The following is a 10,235-nucleotide window of genomic DNA, read 5'->3' as shown; positions in this document are numbered from 1 at the left end:
AGTTTAAGCCACCGGGTCTGGGACGCGAACTGCGGTCAACTACATGGGAGTCCAGTGACACAGCCATTACGCCGACTGCTGCTTTCCCCAAATTTAAAATTTTTAAAAAGAGTTATTTAACTTCATTTATTGTTATTATTATTTTAATTTGACCAGAGAGAGAGAGAGAGAGAGAGAGAAAATGAGAAAGCAAGTTGCCAGGTCAAGGACTTGAATTGTGGTCCGCCATGTGGAAGTCCAGCACCTTTAACTACCATGCCACCTGATGGCCCCTATTTTATTTTATTAATTATTAAAAAAAGATATTTATTTATTTAATTCCATTTGCTATTATTCTTTTTTTCAATTTGACCAGAGAGAGACAGAGAGAGTGAAAAGGAAAGTGAGAAAGTAAACCACCAGGTTGGAGACTTGAACCACGGTCAGCCATATGGGAATCTAAAGTCTTCAACCACCACACCACCTGCTGGCCCAATTTTATTAATTATTGTTATTATTATTTTAAAATTTACTACAGGGCCCATGCTCTCACCAGAGTGAGAGAGAAAGAGAGACTAAACGAGGAAGCAAGTTGCCAAGTCTAGGACCGAAACCTCGCTTGGCCACGTGGGAGTCCAGCACCCTAATGACCAGGCCACCTGCAGGCCCATCACATGCTTTCTTAGATCAAGCTCAAACACTAGGGGAAACAGGAGGGGAAACGATGCTGCTATCGTTTAACACACTTAGGAGAGGATGTGACGGGGTGGAAACGTCACAGTGTCTGACTCCAAGAAGACACGATCGTGTGTGTTCTGTCTCTTGGTACGCCAGCCTGCACTGCTCACGGTGCGGTTCAAGGACCAGAGTCGAGGTTTGAGCAAAGGCATGCCTACAGATGGATGGTTCGCTGGGTCAATGACATACTATCTAAGGATTTTTTTATTTAACGTTGTTTATTACTATTATTTTTTTTTATTTAACTTTGTTTATTACTATTATTTTTAGAGAGAGATGTTTACTGAGAGGATGTGTGTACTCACTGGAGAGATGACCGACAGTGAGAAATCATTCTCGAGGGGGAGATGGCCACGCTGCTATCCCTTCTCCTCCATTCTCCTCTCTGGATTTTGGGCACCCACGCACACATACCTGGAACGTGTTTCAAGTCACCAGGTCTGGGACTCGAACTGCGGTCGGATACTTGGGAATCCAGTGATGTAACCATTATGCCTATTATTATTATTATATACTATTATCACTATTTTTTAACTTTAAATTTGCTATAGAGCATGTGCACTCACCAGAGAAAGATAGACAGAGAGAAAGAGAGAAAGCAAGCTGCCAGGTCTGGGACTCAAACCATGGTCAGCCGTGTGGCAGTCATATGCCTCAACCACCACGCCACCTGCTGGCCCCAGACACACTAATTATAAAGAAATGCACACAGCGTACACCAGGTTTCCACCGAAGCTTGCCAGTTAGCCAGCTGAACAGCTGTGGGTTTTATTTGTGTATTTAGGACAGAGGATGGGGCCAGAATGGTTGTCATCTTCTACACTACGCCTTCATGAGTGAATATTTAGTGCCTCTTATATATTTAGGATGTCATGAATAAATTTAGAGTTCCAGCAACTCATGCATATTTAGTATCTGAATAACAATAATTCTCTTCATTTGGTCTTTCTTTTCTCTTTCATTCATTCATTCTTATTTTAAAATAATTATTTTATTTATGTATTTATCACTATTATTTTTTCTTTCACGAGTTTGCCAGAGAAAGAGAGACAGAGAGTGAGAAAGCAAGCTGCTAGGTCCAGAACTTGAACTGCTGTCGGCCATGTGGGAATTCCAGTGCCTTAACCACCACGCCACCTGCTGGCCCCTCATTCTTTCTCTCTTTCAGTTTTGTTATAGGGTGTGTGTGCTGTGTGCTTGTCAGAGAGAGAGAGGGAAAGTGAGATAGCATCCCCTAGGGGAATGGCCACACCACAATCCCTTCTCCTCCATTCTCAGCTCAGGATTTTGGACACGTACATGTACCCTGTGTGTTTCGCAAGCCACCGGGTCTGAGACTCGAACTGCTCTGTTGGCTCTGTGGGATCCAGTTGCTTAACCTCCACATCACCTGATGACCAGGCCTTCCTTTCTTTTTTCTTTTTTCTTTTTTTGCTATAGGGTGCATGTGCTCACCAGAAAGAGAGACAGAGAGACAGAAAGCGAGAAATCACCCCCCAGGGGGGATGGCCATGCTGCATCCCTTCTCCTCCATTCTCCTCTTGGGATCTTGGGCACACATGCACATACACCCAGGGTGAGTTTAAGCCACCGGGTCTGGGACTCGAACTGCAGTGGACTACATGGGAGTCCAGTGACAAAGCCATTACGCCAACTGCTGGTCCCCAGTCCTTCCTTTTTATGTTTAACTCACACACACATCTTGTACTTAGTCTCCTTACTTAATGACCACTAAAAAGATTTTGCATTTATTTTATAACCCATAAACTTATTCATTTTCTTTTCTTTTTAAAAATTATTTTATTTAACTTTATTTTATTTTAATTTGACCAGAGAGGGACAGAGTGAATGAGAGAAGGAGAGAGAGAGAGAGAGCAAGCCAGCAGATCTGGGGCTCAAATTCAGGTCAACCATGTGGGAATTCCAGCAACTTAAACACCATACCACCTGCTGGCCCCATGTTACACCTACCCCTACCCCTAAACCCTAACCCTAAACCCTAAACCCTAATCGTAAATCTAAACCCTAACCCTAAACCTTAACTCTAACCCTAAACCCTAACCCTAAACCCTAAGGCTAACCCTTTGCTTCTCCAAATCCTATTTGGTTATGACAAAAAAGCACATACGGGGTAGGGGTTGCTTTCTCCTCTTCACTCCTCTCTCTCTCTCTTTCTCTCCCTCTCTCTCTCCTGCTAGGGGAAGAAATGAAAAGTCTAGAGCAGAACCCAGGTAGGCAAGAGTTGCAGCTGAAGGCCCAGAAGAGTGCTGGGGGGCTGCTGGCCCAAGGTCTGATAGCGAAGCAAAGAGAAACCCAGTAGCCCGTATGCAGCTGGGACAGGTGGACTGCTGATGTCTGAACTGGGAGCTGTGGGCTTCCCCAGGCCCCTAAGAAGGGGGAAGTCGGGGAGAGGTGCGGGGAAGACTGGTTCAGACCCAGCCTTTGGATCCTATGACTGAATCAAGCCACCCTGGCTCAGCCTCTGGGGCACAGCTGGTAACATACGGCACTGCAGAGCTAGAAGCCACATGTGGACCACGGTTCGAGTCCCTGACTGTGCCAGCCTGAAACACTGTGGTGCAAACCCATGTGCCCAGGGTCCTGGTGAGCCAGAGGACTGGAGGAAGGGGATCGCAGAGCGACCGGCACCTGTGGAGGGTGATTCCACCACCCCCACCCCCGTCTCTCTCCCTGCATGACCTTTAACAACAGCTAAAGACTAGCTCCTACCAGGACTCCCCAGTTCTCCTGCCAATCTGTAACTTCCTTTAAGCTGTTTTTCCTCCTTGTTTTCTTTGCAGCTCAAGGATTAAAATGATTAGGGTTTAAGTAATGCAAGGGAGAGGTGCAAGGGGGATTGGTAATTTATTCAAAAACTCCCTGGGAGAGAGCTGCCCTGATGAGTAGGGGGTAGGTTGGCTGCACCATCTTTCTTGGGGTCCTGGGAACCTCCGAGAGAGACAGGACGCGCAGGCGCCGCCTCAGTGCAGGTGCGACCGCTGGACGGGGCTGGGGCGGGGAAAGAGCTCTCAGCGGGCTGCTCAGTGTGGTCTCTCTGGGAATACTTGTGGGTTTTTTTGTTTTATTTTGTTTTGTTTTTCTAGGTTGCTTTGCAGTTAGAGGTGTAGGAGCCGACCGCTGTGGGGAGCAGTCCTGTGTCCCCGCAGGCTCCCACGGTTTTCTCTGTCATTGCACATCATTGTCTGCTCTCTGCTCTCCCCCACAGACAGTGCATGTCCCCCCCCCCCAGCAGGTCTGTGTCTGATTCACCTCGTCCTGCCACACAATGTGGCCCAGCGAGGGGCTCGACACTTGGAAGTTTTGGTTTTTTTTTGGAGAGATTTTCATTCACTGTAGGGCGTGTGGGCGCCAGACAGACAGAGAGAGACATAGAGACAGAAAGCGAGAAATCACCCCCCAGGGCGGATGGTCACGCTGCAATCCCTTCTCCTCCATTCTCCTCTCGGGATCTTGGGCACGCACGCACACGTGCCTGGCGTGAGTTTTAAGCCACCGGGTCTGGGACACAAACCGCGGTCGACTACGTGGGAGTCCAGCGACATAGCCATTACGCTAACTACTGGTTCCCAGACACTTGGAAGTTTCTCAAAGAGATACTTGTTGGATGAATGAACAAATGGACACTTTCTCCAAACCACCCTGAGCTCTGGATGGGTTTCACAAAGGACCGAAGGCCTGCCTGCAGCTCTTGGCTGGTACCCCTTACCAAGGGTTCGGTGCCGCCCAGATGCCAGGGGGCGGCGACCCCTTGAGCTTTGGTTTAGATATTTATGTGCATTTTCTGGTGCTAAAAAGTCAAGTTTTCAAAGTGGTGTCCGTTACTCTGAGATGGTACTCGCCATTTGAGAGACCAGTTCTAGGATAGACATGTTTTTCTTTTTTTGGAGAGGTTTTTGCTATAGGGCTTGTGCACTTGCCAGAAAGAGAGAGACAGAGAGACAGAAAGCGAGAAATCCCCCCCCAGGGGGCATAGCCGCACTGCAACCCCTTCTCCTCCATTCTCATCTTGGGATCTTGGGCACGCACACACACGTGCCCGGCGTGAGTTTAAGCCACCGGGTCCGGGACTCGAATCATGGTCGATTACATGGGAGTCCAGCGACATAGCCATTACGCTAACTACTGGTCCCCAGGATAGACATTTTAATGTAAATTTTCCCGGCATTGATTTCCCTATACTACATTGCTCACCCCGCCTCCCCCCCAGTGCTACTGTTTTCCCCAGTATGTAATTTGGGTGTTTGTGTTGTGATGTCAGCATCTCCAGCTCACCTGATTACTTGGTAACGAGATGCCATCACCTTTGGATTCTCCCAGAACCTCCCCTGAAGTGTCGGGCCAAGGAACCTTCACTGAGCCCGCCCATGCTGTTCGCTGTTGAGCAGGTCCCCGGCTGCGTGGGTGATGGGTGTGGGTGTGGGGCTGGCTGGAAGCGAGACCCGGAGGACTGAAGCAGAACCCGGAAGCGAAGCGCGCACGGAGCTATCCTGCCACCTGATCCAACGTTCCTTCTCACTCCTTTAGCAGCTCCCCTCCCTCTGGTAACAATGGAAGGAAGGGGGAAGTGTGGGGAAATCAGGTCCTGTAATTGATTTCGAAGGGCTCATTACCAGGACCCAGGAGCAGAGAGAAAGCAGCTGGGGGACAGGAGGGTTAAAGAAAGCACACCAGGATGAAGAGCTGGGGAATGAGTAAGAGATATTTGATTGTGGGAGGGAGCCAAACACTAGACGCTGAATGGGCAGGCACGGGGAGAGCTGAGGTTGGCAGCCAGGACCCAGGACTGCCCGAGCAGGGCTGGGCCAGAGAAAGCTACCGAGCAGCCTGGGATTGTGCAGACAGGGCTGCTGCCTGATACTGAGTATCGGTGCCCGAGGGAGGGATGAGTCACTCCCATGCATCCAAGTTTAGAATGAAAGCGCCCCGGGGAGGGCAAACACCTTTCCTGGGACAGGGCTTGCTGACAGTCCCACAGTGGAATCCCAGCCCGACCCAGGAAGCTGAAGAGCCCCCGGACCTGCAGGAAGGACTCACTGCCATGGAGACCGAGAGCGAAGGGCTGTTTCTAACTCCCCTTCCTTCTCCCAGGAGCTCGCAGCCAGATGTCCACCCTTTGTGTTTCTCGGGGTTGGCACAGGACAGAAGCCACAGGGCTAAGTGCCAGGCTATGACTGTGACTGTCACATTTTTCTGCAGGAGGCAGGGACAGGAGCCTGGGAACTCGAGAACCTTCTGGATTATGGGTGTGACTGTGAAACCCGGGAACAAATCTGGGTAGATTTACTAAAATACTACCTGTTTGCGTGTTGAACTATCCCCTGCTTTCGCTCACCTAGTCTGTCCTCACTGTTCTTTGAAGAAATACCTCCGCCCTGACAGGTAGCCCGGAGCTGTAGGTCACAGGACGGTTTAGCCCAGATGTTTTTGAATGGTGGCTAACCCCGGAAGGAAAGGCCTGGAGCTCACTTTGTTGCGTAAGTGTGCCTGTGGGCACCCCCTGCTTTCAGAGGGCCAGTGACCTACCGCCACCCCAGCTGCAGGGGATGGGGGGGTATGGCCTGTGCAGCCTTGGCTCAGCCAATCAGAACTGTGCTGGGTTCAGTCCTTCATTTACATAGATAGCTTCAGGGACCTGGCGCTCCAACCAACCAATCAGAATGCGGCAGTTTCAACTCTTCATTTGCTTATAGGACCTGAGAAAGAGGAGCGGGAAATTTTCCTTTACAAAAGACCAGTAAGAGATTTTTGGTATTGGTGGAGAGACAGAGAGACAGAAAGCGAGAAATCATGGGACCAGCAGTTGACATAATGGCTGTGTCGCTAGATTCCCATGTAGTCCACGACGGTTCGAGTCCTGGACCCGGTGGCTTAAATTTACACCGGATGCGTGCCCAAGATGCCAAGGTGGGGGGTGATTTTTGGCTTTCTGCCTCTTTCTGGCAAGCACACATGCCCTATAGTAAAAGCCTCTAAAAAAAGAAAAAAGAAAAGAAATACCACACTGGGAATGGTGTGTATGTGCCCAAAATCCCTAGAGGAGAATGGAGAAGGGATTATGGTGTGGTCATTGTCCCTGGGATGCGATTTCTCACTTTCCCTCTCTCTGTCTCTGTCTCTCTCTATCGAGCACATCCTATGGCAAAAACCTAAAACAAACCAAAACAACCCTTTATTTGTTCACCATTCTCTGAGTCATCCGTTTGGGCTGGGCTCAACTGGGTGTTTCTTTTGCTGTTATTATCTGGGATCATTGATGCCACCCCAGTCTTCTGGCAGCTCAGCTGGGGCTGGTGGTTTCATTCATATTTCTGGGAGTTAGGACTGGGTGGGGCAACCTCTAGAACGTCACCTTGGCAGCTGGTACCAACAGACAGAGGTCAAGACCCATGGTGCAAACACTTGTTCAAGGTGCTTCCTGCATCATCTTTGCTAATGGCCTATTGTCTAAAGCAAGTACATGACCAGGCCCAGATTCAGCATGGAAGGGACTTCACAGAAGTCCAGAAACAGGGCAGGTGCCGTTCCTGTAACAATCTACCACGCTTACATACTATTCTGCATGTCGCTTTCCCCCAGTAGTACAGTTATTGTCTAGCTGATATATTGATAGTTACCATAATTATGTTTGTAATGACTATACAACGGAATCAAAGGACTACCCCCAGGGCCAGCAGGTGGCATGGTGGTTAAGGCGCTGGACAGTCGCACATGGGTGACCATGCTTCAAGTCCCGGACCTGGTGGCTTGCTTTCTCACTTTCTCTCACTGTGTCTCTCTCTGGTCCAATTAAAATAAATGAATGCATAAATAAGGTTCATTAATAATTATTAAAATATAATGATAATACATAAAATTAAATAAATATTATTTATTTAATATTATTTATTAAGTAATAAATCTTTTGGGAAAATACTATTTACAAATATACTTAACTATTATTACTCTTTTTTTGCACTGTTTTAAATAATTTATTAGTGGGGGCTAGAAGGTGGCATTGATGGTTGAGGGTCCTGGACTCCCACATGGTCGACTACAGTTCGAACACGTGGCGGCTTTCTTTCTCTCTCTCTCTCTCTCTCTCTCTCTCTCTCTGTGTCTCTCTGGTCAAATTAAAAAAATAAGTAAATAGGCTGGGGCCAGCAGGTGGCATGGTGGTTAAGGGCACTGGACTCCCACACGGCTGACTGCGGTTGAGTTCCAGACCTGGCAGCTTGCTTTCTCACTTTCCCTCTTTCTCTCTCTTGCTTTGTCTCTCTCTGGTTAAATGTAAATAAATAAATAAAGTTGAATAAAAGAATTCTTTAAAGAAATTAAATAAATAGGGACCAGTAGAGAGGAGATTGACCCCGTAGAAGGTCATTAGTCAAGATGTCTTTAGCACCTGAGCCTCCAACATTTAAAAATGAACCACGTGGGACCGGCAGTTGGCGTAATGGCTATGTCGCTGGACTCCCATATACTCGACCGCGGTTTGAGTCCCGGACCCAGTAACTTTAACTCACATTGGGTGCACGTGCGTGTGTGCCCAAGATTTCAAGAGGAGAATGGAGGAGAGGGATTGCGGTGTGGCCATCCCCCCTGGGGGGTGATTTCTCACCTTCTGTCTCTCTCTGTCTTTCTGGTGAGTGCATGCGCCTTATAGCAAAAAACCTCTCAAAAATAAATAAATAAATAAATAAAATTAAAAAAAGAAAGAAAGGAAAAAAAAGAACCATGCAAAGAGAAAGACTTTCACAACTCAGGGCTCAAAAGTGTGCGCAGAAGGACCTTATTCCGAGCTGTGAATCAGAGGTCTTCATTAACCCTCACGAAGCTGTAATGGCTTTTGGACTGGTAACCCTTTCGCTTTGCGTGGCTTATATTGGTTATCTACATGCAACACAGAGTGACAACGACCTCTGTGAAGCTATTGCGAGTGAGCGACACAATTACATGAGGAGGAAAACACCTAAGTGGGACTCGCAGCTCTGGTTACTGCAGACGAAGCTGCGTGGAGGCTCTGAGCTCTTCACACGAAGGACCTACTGAGTGCACGCCATGTTTCTTGTTCCAGACCATGCTGACGAGGAGAGAAGGGAACACTAGCAGCCAGGCCACGATAATAAACTGCATCTCATTCTCTTTCCACAGAAACAGTGCCTCCTATTTTTCTTCCATTAAATAAACATAAACATTTAAACATTTCATTTAAAAAGTCATTTTTTGATTATTAGGTTTTGTATAATAAAAAGTACTCAATGCTGTTACATTTGCATGATATTTTTTAATATTTTAAGATGAATCGTATCTTTGCAACTGTTAATACAGTTGAGTTTTGCTTTGCTATTTGCAAAGGAAATGTTGCTTTTCCTACCTGGCATAGAACCTGTATTTGTTTTGTTTTGTTTTGAGGGGTTGAGAACCTATATTTGTAAAATAAGAGGAATAGTCATTTTTTTCCTTTTCTATTTTTTGGGGGAGAGGTTTTTTTTTTTGTTTTTTTTTTTTTGTTTGTTTGTTTGTTTTTGCTATAGGGTACATGTGCTCACCAGAAAGACAGAGAGAGACAGAAAGACAGAAAGTGAGAAATCACTCCCCGGGGGGGTGGCCACACCGCAATCCCTTCTCCTCCATTCTCCTCTTGGGATCTTGGGCACGCACGCACATGTGCCTGGTGTGAGTTTAAGCCACTGGGTCCAGGACTCAAACCATGGTCAACTACATGGGAGTCTAGCGACATAGCCATTACGCCAGCTGCTGATCCCGAGATAGTCATTTTTAAACTGGAAGTCAACATTAAAGTGTGGTAAGTGAAAAACAAACAAAAAAAATAGGGACCAGCAGGTGGCATGGTGGTTAAGGTGCTAGACACTCCCACGTGGCCAATCACCGTTTGAGTCCTGGACCTCGTGGCTTTCTCTCTCTCTCTGTATGTCTCTCCCTGGTTAAATTAAAATAAATGAATGAATGAGTAAAAATAAATAAATAATTCTTAAAAAATAAGTAAATACAGTTAAAAAAATAATTATTTAAAAAGTAAGTGATTAAACACATTTTTTGAATACCTGCTCTGTGTAAGGAGTTATTCAAGGGCATCGGCATGAGCTTCGCTTACGTTCTCTCAGGAAATACGCGCAGACACCCCCATACGTGATGTGTGCTGATGGAAAGGGCTGAGAGGCGGTCGTGGGCGGGGCTTGTTATTACACGTCTGTTTAAAGACATATTTTGATGATTCCTTTTTACATCACATCCTTGTTGTGAGTAGTAAGATTAGGGGGCACGGCTTATCAGTATTATTAAAGCTTTTCTTTTTCTAAGAGTTTTTGCCTTAGGGCACAAGCTCTCACCAGAGAGATAGAGATAGACCGAGATAGTGAGAGGGAAAGTGAAAAATCACTCCCTAGAAGGGATGAGCACACCACAAAACCTTCTCCATTCTCCTGGTCCGTCAGCACTCACGCATGCGTGCCTGCCTGGAGTGATTGTCAAGCAACAGGGTCCAGAACTCAAACCAC

General features: G+C 47.0%; 1 long non-coding RNA gene and 1 pseudogene across 1 annotated transcript in view; one reads left to right on the top strand and one right to left on the bottom strand.

Moving 5' to 3' along the window:
* LOC102501457 (uncharacterized) overlaps nt 1–6,146 on the bottom strand; it is a 20,072-nt gene extending 13,926 nt beyond the window's left edge. Inside the window, exon 1 of the long non-coding RNA XR_335944.1 lies at nt 6,071–6,146. This is a non-coding gene — a long non-coding RNA (uncharacterized LOC102501457). The remainder of the gene's footprint in view (nt 1–6,070) is intronic.
* Nucleotides 6,147–8,106: 1,960 nt separating this feature from the next.
* On the top strand, nt 8,107–8,829 carry LOC102501047 (small integral membrane protein 8-like; annotated as a pseudogene).
* Nucleotides 8,830–10,235: the final 1,406 nt, after the last annotated feature.

The sequence above is a fragment of the Tupaia chinensis genome, unplaced genomic scaffold, assembly GCF_000334495.1.
Source record: "Tupaia chinensis unplaced genomic scaffold, TupChi_1.0 Scaffold000574_1, whole genome shotgun sequence".
NCBI classification, from domain to species: Eukaryota; Metazoa; Chordata; class Mammalia; order Scandentia; family Tupaiidae; genus Tupaia; species Tupaia belangeri.
The sequence above is the reverse complement of the archived record's forward strand: the minus strand, read 5'-3'. Positions and strand labels throughout refer to the sequence as shown.